We start from the raw sequence: 13,040 nt of genomic DNA on the forward strand, positions 1-13,040 counted from the left end.
GGTGCCGGGCGCGCCCCGCAGGCGGTGGGTGCCTGGCGGGGGTCCGCGCGGGCCTTGTCGCGGCGGCCGTGCGGGGAGAGGGTCCTGCCGAGCACGTGTGGTGGGACCCCGCGCCTCGCTCAGAAAGGGGTGTCCTCGCCGCGTGTGGCACTGTCACACGGAAGAAATGCACGGGCGCAAAAAGACGGAGGGGTGGCGAATTGTCCGTCGGTTGTGCGGGTCAAAGTGCATCTGCTAGCTCCCACGTGCCTGAACATTCGGGAACAGAGGAGCTGGCCGGAGAGGAGCCGGCATCCCCGAGAGAGCAACGCTGGAAAGGTGATGGGGGTCCGGGAGATGCCAGCAGAGCCCGAGCTGCCAGTGCCACGCACGGACGTGCAGCAGGGAAGAGAGACCTCCTCCGTGTACAGCAATAGCAGTCAAGCGCACGGTTTGGTTGGACAGCTGACATAATCTGGAATAGCAAACATTTCACGTTCAGGGTCCCTTCAGCAGATTGTTATAGCACAATGTAAGTGAGCGAGACCATTAACAGGCACACTGACAGCACTTCAAAATTGTATCTCAGAGATCTGGAAAACCTGGCATAGAGCAAGAGACTGGGTGAAGTTTGTCAAAAAAATGTGTGGCCAGATCACAGTCTACAAGTACCTAGTTGGGAAGTGGGGGGATTTCTTGCAGTAGGAGCCTCTTTATTCTGAAAGAAAGAAATAAGGAGATCTAAGAAAGGGGAAAAAACAGACTAGAAGTAATTTTCTTCCTTTTTTTCTTTTTTTTTTTGTGAACAATGAGCTTTTGGAACTACTTAAAAGACAAAGAGGATCCTGAGTGTTTTGTCCAACCTCTCCTACAAGACAGAGTCACACACAGGTCACTGCGACAGATGTCTGTCTAACCTGTGCTGACCACCCCTGCCAGCCTCCTACAGGCTCACTATCTGGACCTTTTGGGAAGTTTTCATAATATCTGAGTCCGTCTCAGAGTGTCCTTCCATTCTGATATCAATTCACTGAAAACTATCCTGGGCATGATTATCCAACCTCTTTTGTACTTGCTCTGGATTAGCTTAATCTACACCACTTTCCCTGTTTTATGACAGCATCATGCAAGACGGTGCCAGAAGCCTAACTACAGTCATTATCTCACATCTAATACTTCCATCCTATCCGTAAGGCCAATTACCCTGTTAGTGAAGGGGATTAGATCAACTCAGCACTGATTTGTCCTGGACAGACCCCTCCTCAGCCACACATTTATCATCAGGCTGTTTCTGCCACAGCTTTGACTGTGAAGATGGAGGAGAAGCTACCAGAGGTGCTGAGCACTGCATCCTCTTGGAGCCCTGGTGTCACTTCGGTCTGCTGAAGTAGTTCATGGCAGGGCATAAGGGTCCATGCTGATGGGCAGTAAGGGGTAACCAGCAGGGCAGTGAGTCTTGGCGACCTTCCAGCTACGTCTCAGGTTTGGGGTTCTGGCTGGCAGGCCAGAGGCTGGGATGGCACCTCCAGCTGACAGACAGCTCCCTCTGTCATTCACCACCACATTCACTTCCCACCAGGGACAATATCAGCCATCCTGTTATGAGGGAAGAGGGATGGCTTCTCCTCCTCTGCTGCTGGGTTTTTTTTCTCACCTGCTGCCGACAGCACCCATATTCAGGAGTTTCGCCTCCAGCATCCACCCATGTGCCTCCCTAGGAAGCCAGCAGCCAACCTTCTTCCAGCAGGGAGGGCAGTTTCTCCTCTGTTATTGCTAGTTCTGCAGACCTTTCTGGTTGTCTAGCTTCTTCCTCTTGCATGGTCACCAAGGAGTTGTAGAGCTCCTTGCAGGCATGGGAAAGCTGAGGAGCACATATCTCCCGTACCTCCTCTACGTACCTGTCAAGGGTCTCCACCTGCAGGCATCTCCAGCATTAGATGTTATCCCCTCTTGGACTTCCCTGACAGAGCAGCTTTACACCCAGGGGTCGATTCCCCCACTAGACCTGACCCTCACAGCTGCATGTTGAGGGAGCTCTAATAATGAAACAAAATGGTAAGCTGGCAGCAAACCTGTTTCTTAGCAAACTTGCCAAACGACCCAAATGCACTCATCATGAGCTCAGAGATTTTCCCCTTATTTCTTGTGTCAGGTTCCTTCTGAGCTCTCTTTCCTTTCATGTTCATCATCTCCCAGAGAATGTGCAAGGGTGTGTTTTCTTACCCACTGTGGAAAAAAATTGTAAGCCCATGATGTTTGTTGTTTTCAGCACAGTAACAGTGATGCAACATATATATTGCTGGGCTGTAATGGAGCAGCAACTGCCACAGCTTTACCAGCCCTCCATGGATCTCTGAGGCAGTGAGTTAACAGTGGTCAGAAAGCCCAAAGTGAGGTAAGTAATCTACCTTGTAAAATACAAGATCTTTAGTATTAACTACTGCCTGATCGACACCTTCTAAGGAGCAATAAGAATGTGGCTTGAGTTGGTCCTCAGAGCAAAGTAGCTTCCTGAAAGGTCCAGGCAATGAACATCAGATTCTCCAGTTGCAGCAGCAGTACCTGATACTGCAGGCCCTGTGCTTTGTCAGCAGGGTAGGAAAGGTGGTGAGGATCTTGATAAGAAACTTTGCTCCTTTATGTTACTGGATTAAATCATTAGTGCTACAGTCATACAGCCCATCTGGAATTCAGGATGTCTGAACTGTTGCCTAACTTTTCAGGTGCTGTTCACCAGGAAGGGGTGGATGTGACCATCTGTTTATCCCCAGCTCTCACGAGCAGCTGCATGCTAACTCTCCATCACTGAGACTTGCCAGCCTCCTGGACGCTGCCTCACCGCATCGCACACGCAGAGCCAGCACGGAGGAGACGGGGTGAGGCACATGTGCTGTGCTCCTCTCCTGGCCAGGCTGAGATGTCACCTCTGACAGCTCAGGGGCTGACTGCCGTGTCAGCCGTGTGATGAACTCGAAGCAGACGGCTGGCATGGGCCCTGTTGTGCAGGATAGACCCAAGACCCTTGCCCAACCTGTCAGCCTCCCGCTTGCCCACCCCTGCACCCTGCACTGGGGCCACCTCCAACCCCGGAGCCCCCAGTAGCAACCCCACGACTCGACGAGCTCCCAGCCCTCCTGCCAGCCCAGCTAAACATGACACACCAAGCCGGACCCCACAGCTGTCCTCTTGGTCAAAATAAAAGCAAACCAGCCTGTCAGCAGAGAGCTGGACTCTGGCAGAGGGCAGCCGGGCCTGGCAGGTGCTGGGGAGGTGTCCAGGCAATGAGCTACTCCTATATCTTTAAAAAGGAGCAGATCCTCCGGTGCTGCCGGCAGCTGAGCCCCGCACCCCGCCATGGCAGCAGAGGCAGCAGACAGTGAGTCAGCTTCCTGCTGTGCTTCCCACAGCGAGGGATGGCCGGCGGGAGACTGGCAGGAACACGCAGAGGCAGGAATTCCTCCCGGACAGGAGACAATATCCTGCTTTCCTCCGCCACGGGCCTGGCACACGGCTGGGAGGCAGGCAGGCCTCATCACAGGAGGTGAGCATCTGGCAGGTCCACATGCCCTCGGTCTGCCCAGGACACCTCGGCCACGGGTGCCACCTCCCCGACGGCTCGCTGTGCTCACGGGTGTCCAGCCAGGCTGGACGAGGTGCAGGGACATGGTCTGGATTTGGGCAGCAGCCTGGAAGCCTGCAAAGCCGTGGCTGCTTTTGTACTCAGCAACTGCCAAAAATGAAGTGTGTCCCCTTGCAGGCGCCTGCCCGGCCCCACAGTGCGGAGAGGCGCATGTGAACAGAGGGCCAGACACCGAGGCGCTCTCCCGCTGCAGACCGCATGCAAGCAACGGGAAGGGGACACACACCAGGGCATGCACTGTCCCCGCAGCCCTGGCACCTTCCCAGCTCCAGTTTCACAATTGCTTGAAATCAACTCAAATGAAGACTTTTGAAAAGGGCAGTTCCTCCCTTCTCCCTTTCCCAGCCCCGTGGTGAGCTAGGCCACGCATTAGACCCAGACACGATCCAGTCCGCCCAGCTGAGGGCTCAGACTGCCCAAGCTCAGGCACGAAACTGTGGATTTTTCTTGCAAAGAGAAAGGTCACAGGGAAAACCGCAGACGCCTGCCTCCCGCAGAGCTGCTGGCAGGCAGGGAAGTGCTCCTCTCCTGCTGGTCGAGGAGGTTAGTCCCCGCTCTGCCCTGCCGTGTCCTACTGTGGGAGGTACTTGCACAGCTAGCAAGGGTCAGCGCTGCGTGTCCACCCTACACTGACATACTGTCACCTGCACAGGGTGCCAGGCTCCAGCAATAGCTTTAACTTGCATTTTCCAGCCACTGACCCTTAGTTCCTAGACACACATAAAGCTGTTCCCACCCAGGATGGTGTCCCCATGGCGCAGATTGGCCTCTCCCCTTCCTGCCCCACTGCTAACAAGTTAGCCCATCCCCTGCAAGGTGAGGACGGTGGTGATCAAAGCCACACTGAAGCTGTCTCTGCCTAAGGCACAAGGGCTGCTCTGGGGCTCCGTGGCAAGAATTAGCACAGGCTCCTTGGGGACAGGATCGTGTTCATACCAGATGTGTCCCTGCTCCAGAGGAATGTGATTAAGGCTGCCTGGAGAGGCTTTCACAGGGTAACATCAAGCACTGCAGCACCTGCTCCCCCTGAGAGCGTGAGCAGAGCTTCTGTCCTGGCAAGCAGGAGGCTGCCCACTCCTGGGCACCCAGGCCGACAGCAGCAAGGGACCTGCCCGGGAGGCCTCCTTGCAAGGGGGACACTCAGGGTGGGGGCGTTCGTGGGTCCTGGGCACCCTGCTGGCTCCTGCCTCATCTCAGCCACTGGTATCAGTGAGCTCTTCTGGCTGCAATGCACTGAGTGCTGCCATTGCATACATCAGCGCTCATGGCAAGGGTGGTTGTACCCCTGCCTAGTTTGATTACAGGAAGAAAAACTTTTTATCCCATCCAAGTACAGGAATGCCCTCCAGGGCTGCCTTTTTTCCATAGGTCAGGAATACAGGATGTCTTCTTCAATTTTTAGTCTGAGCACAAGAGCAGAGAGCTGGAGCAGAAGGGCCCAGAGGACAGACACTGGGAACATCCATCCTCCAGTTACCATAGGCCATCCCTTGGCCTCCGAGACATCTTCTTTAGCTACATCACTGAAAAGCTTCCTGGGGCCAGCATTAGCTCTAACTTTCTACCATCTGTGCTTGCCCATGCTGGACAGACCAAATCCATAGATATTTCCAGTTTTCTCTCTCTGCAGATAGGGGCCCTGCTCTTGTTCCTCCAGCCCAGTCCTTTCCCCTCATTCCTGCCATATCCTAGGACACACTTCCAGTTCCCAGCAGTGACTCACTGAGGTTCCCTGCCTTAGCTTCCTTGGTGCAGGTTTGCTTGGGGCCAAAACATACTTGTGTGTCCTTTACAATTTGGTCATGAGAAATGCAGTCCTGGCAGCAAGCTCCTTGAAAAAGAGAGCTGAAAGAAAGCTGCACAAGGCTTTAATTGCAGTAGGAACATGCAGGGATGAGGCCAGCCAAGCACATCCACCTAATTTCCTCTCCTATTAAGCCTGCCCTGCTTTTGTTTGACCCAGACTGAGCCTTGCTATTAATGGTGTGATACTGGGGAGGTCACAGATGGTTGTGTTACAAACAGCCTTACAGATTCTGCTTAACTGAGTGTATAAGCAGGGCTTTGCTCACAGATACCATTATGGCAGGATTCGTGCTTTAGAAAGTGTGTCAGCCAGCTGTGGAGCAGACTAGGCTGTTTTACCAGACACGAATAGCTCTCTGTCTTTGTCTCTGGCTGTATGATAAACCCAGGCAAGCAAGCAAGGAGGTTAAACGGTGTCATATTGCTACCCCTGCCAATGGCCAGGATTTGCTGACTAGAGGACTGGGTGCTGATAGCCTGAGCTCTGAACATTTCCTCTTCCTGATATCTCTTCTGCAGTTTCAGCTTGCAAAAGCATGTCTCTGCTAAAGGAGAGCATGCATCCCTGTGCACCCCACACTTTCTCTTCAGCATCTGCAGCCAAAATGATGTCAATCCCTGCCCCACTCTGGCAGAAGCATCCCTTTTAAGTATCCATGAAGCCAATGCACAAGGCTGGCTTACTGAGCATAAGCAAGACCAGGCAGCATACATGGCTCTGCTAACCCTTTCCCCTCCTCTGCACTCCCTTGGCACCCTGGCTCCAGCCTCCCTCTTTTGAAAGCAGCTGCCTCTCGTCTGCTAGTGCACCCAGTTTCAAGGTCCCTTTCAGGGCCAAAAAGAGAGTGCAACTCAGGTTCAGAGCAGCAGGAAACGGCCCCCTGCCTCTGGCCAGCTGCCCTCCCCAAAGAAGAAAGCCTGTCACAGTCCCAAATGGCACACTAGGAGCCAGCCAGCTTCCTCCCGGCATCCCCCAGGCTCTCCCGTCTCTCGTGTGACCTTGCTGTACCCTGTGTGCTGGGGGGAGGCATGAGCACCCCATCCTCCGGGGATACCGGGTGATGGATGAAGGCAACATCCAGCTGGGCTCCTGCAGCAGAGGCCCCAGGGTACTGCTCTCTGCAGGAGTTGCAAGAGGGGAATTATTCTCCCCTCTTGTTCAGCAACAAGATCAAATCTAGCAGCTTGTAGGCAAGGAGGTAGTGGAGCAATGTGATCCAAGCAATGGGGGATGCTGTGCATCCCTGGTGCCTCCTGCTTCTCTGCTCCACCTCCACATCTGATGCCCCTTTCTGCTTTGTTGTGATCAGAAGGAGGCAGGACACCCCGCCGGGTGCCAGCCTAACTCCCTGCTGCTCCCTGCAGGGGAAAAGCTTCTGCAGCGGCAATTCGGAGCTCAGATTGCGTCTGCCTTGGTGAAATGCCTTCCCCAGCTGGCCTTACGGCTCGCAGTGAAGCCAGCCTTGCCCCTCTCTGCAGGGAAACTTGTGCAAGCCGCCTCTGCCGTCCCCTAGGCAAAGAAATGCAGACTCCGTCTGCACTGCGGTTCCCTCACCATGTCCCCCCTTGTGCCGTGACCTGGTGGGTGCTGGGGCAGCGGGGGCCCAAGGAGCTAGCAGCCTTGCAGGCATCCCCGGGTCCCACCTGGCTTGTGCGATTCAGCTATTCAGAGTGATGCAGCAGCTCATGGGTAGCTGCACCCCAACCAAACATGCACCTGGGCAGGAGGAACTTGCACAGGCCATGGAAGTGACCTGGCGCTGTCCCTGGTGAAGACCTTCAGGCCTGGGGTTCCTGGCTCCCTCCCCAAGGGGATACCTAACAGCCCAAGGCTAAGGAACCTCTCTCTTTCCCAAGTCAGATAGCCCTTCTGGACAAATTCAGGGCCATGCACACGAGCACTCACTTGTATTGAAGAGCTGTGTGAACCAAGCCTGTGTCCAGTGCCCAGGATTCAGGTATTGCTGCAAGAGAAGCGTCTCTTTCATTAAAACCCCTGTACAAGTGGAGAGGGGCTGGAAGAAGCTGCATCTCTCCTTTTGGCTCTGTAGTGATGCCTGCAGGGCTGGCAACAGGTTTTGGGAAAGGCTGGCTCAGGTGCCTGCGAAGGACACGTCCGAACCTGCCGTTCCCATGGAGAGGACAGTTTGTGTCCGTGTGTGTGGAGGGTATGTTCCTCCCCTTGCAGGCAGCAGGGCCCAGCTCAGCCCTCTCTCCTCTCCCCGGTGCCTTTCCTGGGGCTGGTGAGTTCCCGTTTTTCGAGTGACACAGAGGGGAGGCGGATGGAGGGAAGAAAAGGGCAGCATGTGTGGGGCTGGCACAGTGGCAGGGACGTATGAGGGCCAAGGACAGTGGTTTTGGTAAGCCACAGCCTCAGCCAATGCTCTCACAGACAGTATGCATCAGACATAAGGGCCTGTAGACTTTAGATGATGTGTCCGTTAATGCAGATATTTCAGAGCCTGGCATGGACTACAGCATGTTCTGGGCCCCCCAGGTTCTTGCCCAGTGTCCCAGCAGTCCTGAGATGCTGTCCATGCTTTCAGTACAGAGGTCTGGAGACCTGGGGACAAAATGTCACACTGCTAAGTGAAATTTGATGTAGAACTGAAGTTCAGCCTGGGCCTGCTCTTCTCCAACTTCTGTGCTGTGGTTAAGTCCATGAGTCATTTACGTTTATCTGCGGAATTCAAGCCTGACCCCCAGCATCTGTGAGCTGGGCTGTTCTTAGCCAGTCTCTGGGGTGTCTCACATGCAGATCTTCCCTTTCAGCATCGGCTCTGCTTTCCCTAAGGGTGCCCAACTGGTGCAACTCATGCTTAAACAAAATCATTTGCAGACACTTGCGCGAGGAAGGCAAATGCAACCAAAGCAGCACTCGACCAGCTCCAGCCCAGAGTGTGGGAAATGCTCAGTGCTGGTGGCATCTGGTATTCTTACCTGCCACTCCAGGTGCAGGGCTGCAAACCCAGTCCTGGTCTGGAAGAGGGAGGAGAGTTTTTTAATCCACATTTATGAAATCTGAGCAACTAGAAAGCACACACCATAGCCTAGCCAAGGAGATATAGATGTACAGGGAAGAGGGGAAACTTTGTCAGTGAGATCAGTTCTCAGTTTTGTTGAGCAAGTTGTCTTAGCCAGCATTTTTCTTAACATCCCAGCAGTACAGCCATGTGAATGGGTGCGAATGTTATCTCATTAGAAAGTAAAACACGGAGATGTGCCAGCCCCTCCTGGCTGCAGAGAATAAAAATAGCTTTAGAAGATGGTTTGAGCCTACTTGAAGTCGGGAGACATAGACAGAAACCCAAATAGCTTGCCTAAACATACGATGGTTTAAAATAATACGGCTGATAGTTTTGGGAACGGACTTCCTATTTTTAGTTCTCCAGACAGGCAGCGCGGCTGCTTACTTTAGCAAAGATAATCCTGTCTTACACAGGCTAGCCATGGACAAAGCTGCTGGATAGAGTGCAGCCCTGGTTGCATGTCCCAGCCCTTGTCCAGGCAGCAGGAGGGAAATCACCCCCAGAGCACCCCATCCTGGAGCATCCCCAGCAGCTGCCTGGGCATCCTCTGGAGCCTGCGGCTGGTCTTGCACGAGGTGCCCTCCATGCACAGCAGCATCCCTGGGGTTGCAGCTCCTCGCCTCTCATCTCCCCCTCCTCGCACAGGCATTCTGTGGTCCGACGTGCTCCCCGGTGAAGGCAGCGCCCAGTGGGCTCCCCTCTGGTCCCACAGTGGTGGGGAACTCTCCAGCAGATGGGCACCCAGCCTGTGCGCTGCACCCAGGCGCCACGTATTTTCTAGCGCATCCATCAGATTCGGTGCCCAGGACCACGAAGGTGAGCTCAGACCCTTTCTGCCGCTGTGGTCACCCATGGAGGCCCTCTACGCTGTCCTTGAAGCAGAGATCGGTGCTTTCATGGAGTATGTGCAGCAGTGCCAGCGGGGCTTCGACCTGGGGGCCCTTTATAGGGTGCTGCTGCTGGTGCTGCCGCAGAGCCCCTCGGGGGAGCTGGAGAGCTGGGAGCACCTGCAGAGCCTCGCCAAGCGCTGCGCTGCTGAGGGCCCCAATGTGGCCAGCTACGTGGGCTGGCTGGCCTCCTACCTGCAGCACCTGCACGCCTCAAAGGAGAGGTTTGATGCCAAGGTGGTGTTCCCGCTCTGTGAGAACCTCTATGTCCATGAGGAGCCGGGCGCCCCCGCCATGCCACCGTCCCCTCCAGGGGCCCCAGCCTCCATCCCCTGCCTGGCCACCCAGCTCTTTGCCGCCAGGCGCCGCTGGGCCCTGCTGCTGAGGGGGGATGCCATCCACGAGGGAGCCTTCACCCCCCAGAGCCTGCGTGACCTGCAAGGCTTTGCCAACACGGAGCCCGTCCTCAAAGTCTTGAGGCTGGTCCCTGACATCTTCCACCATAGCCTGGCTACGGCAGAGCTCGCCAGGCAGTGGATCCGCCTGCACAGGAACAGATATCACATCCCCCTGCTACTGTCACAGCCACCACCACTATCATGGCCACCGCCACGCCAGCCAAGAGGGCCGGGCACAGTGGGGCCGGCTCCTGGCGCTTCATGGCCACAGCTGCCACGTGGCAGATCCCTCAGGCAGCCCAGTTCTCCCACAGGCTTGCCTGACCTCTCTGGCCAGCTGTGGCCCCCCGAAGCACTGCGGGCCCAGCTGCAGGAGAGCCAGGAGGAGCTGCTCACCCTGCTGCACCATGCAGAGAGGGCGGACGCCCTGCACGCCCAGATCTGCAGTGTCACCCAGCGCATCCACGGCCTGCGGCTGCAGCTGCGAGGTGGGGAACCAGCGCTGGAGGCTGGGAACACGCCAGGATGCCCGGGGACGGAGGAGCTGCAGCAGCAGCTGGAGCTGGAAGAGTACCACCAGGGCATCCTGCAGGCTGACTGGCTGCTGGAGCTGGAGGTCAGGCCCATCCTTGTCCGGCACATTGAGGAGGTAAGCAGTGCGCACTGGATCTGCCCTCCAACCAGCCTGTGCTTGCCGCCCTCCATCATGGGGCAAGGGCCATAGCTCTGTGAGAGCGGGAGGCAGAGGGAACACCACCACATGCTGGGGCTTGGGGAGATGCATGGGATGGACTGCACATGAAGGCTTGATGGAGATTGTATCTTGTAGGATCAGCAAGGGCCAAAGGCTTTCTAATGCAAATGATGGCCCTCAGGGCAGCCCTTGGCCTTCACTAGTGAGGAAGGAGGGCTGTGGCAGCAAGGAGGGCTGTGGGAAACAGGTGAGGAATGCTTCCCAAGGTGGTGGAGCAGCCAGTAGGGAGAGTGCATAAATGACCCTGCCTAGCCTGCGTCTGACCATGCTGCAAGGGCAGGAGTCAGGCACTGGCGCTGCCTCCTCTTCCATAGGTCCAGCAGCGCTGCTGGGACCTGGAGAGAATGCTGCAGGGCCAGGCGCTGGCCGTCCCGCCGTGGGACCTGTCCAGAAGCGGGGCCACCACCATCTCTCCTCTGCCCACAGTGCGCCCCATGCCAGCAGCCAGCCCCAGGAGAAGATGAAGACCCTGACTGCAGGGACAGAGGGACATACAGACTCAGCAGCCATGTGCCAGCATGTGTACCCAGGCTGAGCGTGGCTAGAGGACATCTGACCCACCACCACCTGGACTGGGAGCTGGCTTCCCTGCCAGCAGGTTCCAGAGACTTGAGCCCATGCAGGCATTAATGGAGAAGTCTGGATGGGTGAGAGTAGGGAGGATGCCCTTTGCCTGCTTGCAGCTACAGGGACAGCTGAGATACTTGTCCTCCACCCGCCTCTGTACTCCAGAGGAGGAAGCTCAGCACTGCTAAGTGATCGGCACTGTTTTGGAAAAAACCTCCTTTCCAAACAACGATGCACCAAACAGCATCGCTTTTTCCCAGGAATGTCACAGGATGGTCAGCCTGAACCACAGGGAGAGATGCCCTGGGGGGGGGGGGGAAGGGGAGGAAAAAAAAAGGAGAAACCTTCATTACCAGGACATGGTCAGACAGAGATCTTCACAGAGAAGTTTTTCATCAGAGGGGCCTCCCTGGAAGGGTGCTAGGGCATGCCTGCTTGCAGTATGCCTGGTTTGACCTGTGTCTGGGAAGAAAGCATGGAGGCAACCTGTATGTAATGAGATATTTTCTATGTCCTCCGCCAATGGCGCTCCTATCTACAAGCTGGGGTAAGGAAAGAGGCACTGAACGTGCTGTGTGGGCACATGCCTGTGCATGTATATGGATGAACACAGGTATGAGTAAGCGTATGTATTTCTGTTTAAATACGGGGATCTTGGCCTTGACCTGCATCTTCAGCAGCCAGCATGGGGTCTCTTGCTCAGGCTGGTTCCTGCAGGTAGCAAAGCTGGCTATTTGGGGATGGCAGAGAGCCTACCTCAGTGCTGACAGTGGGCACCCACGTCCCTAATGACTAATGTGGTAGCACCCACTCCTGCTGGGTTTTGTTCCCTCTGCTGGCTGCCGAATTCCTGGGGAAGTAGAACCAGACATCAGTTCCTGTGAAGGGTTTATTGGTGTAGCTGTTTCCACTACAATCAGAGGAGTCACAATGCACAGCGACAAAAGGCCTCCTACACTACACAGGGAGGACAGGACACACACAGCCACAGACACACAGAGACACTTGTCTCTCAGCCCTGGGCACTGCGGGTGGGCCAGGCGGTGGGGCAGGAACCTGCCACTGCAGGAGTTTTCCCTCTCTGGCAGGATATTTCTGCAGCCTCCTGGGGGAAGTGTTGTACCCTCCCAGTAATGAAAGCACCCACCTTCTCCTGCAGGAGCCACGGTGATAAACAGGAACCAGGGCAGTGGCTTGTCCAAAATCCAATGGTCAGTCAATGGTGGAGCAAGCATCCCAGCCTTCTCCCAAGTCTACTCTGGCTGCTATGTTAGGGAGAGGCTGGGCCCATCTCCTGTGATGTTACCCTCAAAGCCGCCAACGTGTCAGAGCTGTTAGCTGTGGCCACGTTTCCTTTGGTCCCCAGCAGCAAGGGCACTGGGAATGGTTTCTTCAGCTGGAGCCAGGGGGGCCTCAGGGGAGGTGGACTCTGAATGGAGACTGCTGCCTGGGGTGACCTCAGGAGACAGACCCATGGCCTGCCTGGTGGAAAGCTCAGAGCTGCCCAGAGGTTACTGGGGGCTGAGTGCTGGGCATGCTGGCTCTTACTCATTTCCAATTAGTGGGTGCCCCTGGCCATGGAAGGTGACCCCAGCATGTGAGCAGAAGTTGGACCAGGGGTTTCAGTGACCTCATTGCAGGGAACCAGACCCAGTGGGTCTCTGCACAGGGAAGAGGAGGGGACACAAAGGACTGTTCTGTGTTCCAGCACTAAATCCCTTGTATAGCCTCACATATATGGTGTGTTCTCCAGGACAGGAACCTGGGGATCAGGAACTGGGACACAGCACTGTGACCAGACTTTACTCAACACCCCCTGCAACCTTTGTGGAGGTACAGAATGGCACAGGACCCCTGTTAGTCCCTGCAACAGGGCAGGCACCTGTGACTTCAGGATACCTGCTTGTCCCCAAGCCTCCTCTCCCTGTGCTGTTTTCCTTTGGCAACAGGGTCAGAAAAACTGGGAGGATGTCAGCAGCC

This window comes from Apteryx rowi, unplaced genomic scaffold, assembly GCF_003343035.1.
Source record: "Apteryx rowi isolate R43461 unplaced genomic scaffold, aptRow1 scaffold_47, whole genome shotgun sequence".
Lineage (NCBI taxonomy): Eukaryota > Metazoa > Chordata > Aves > Apterygiformes > Apterygidae > Apteryx > Apteryx rowi.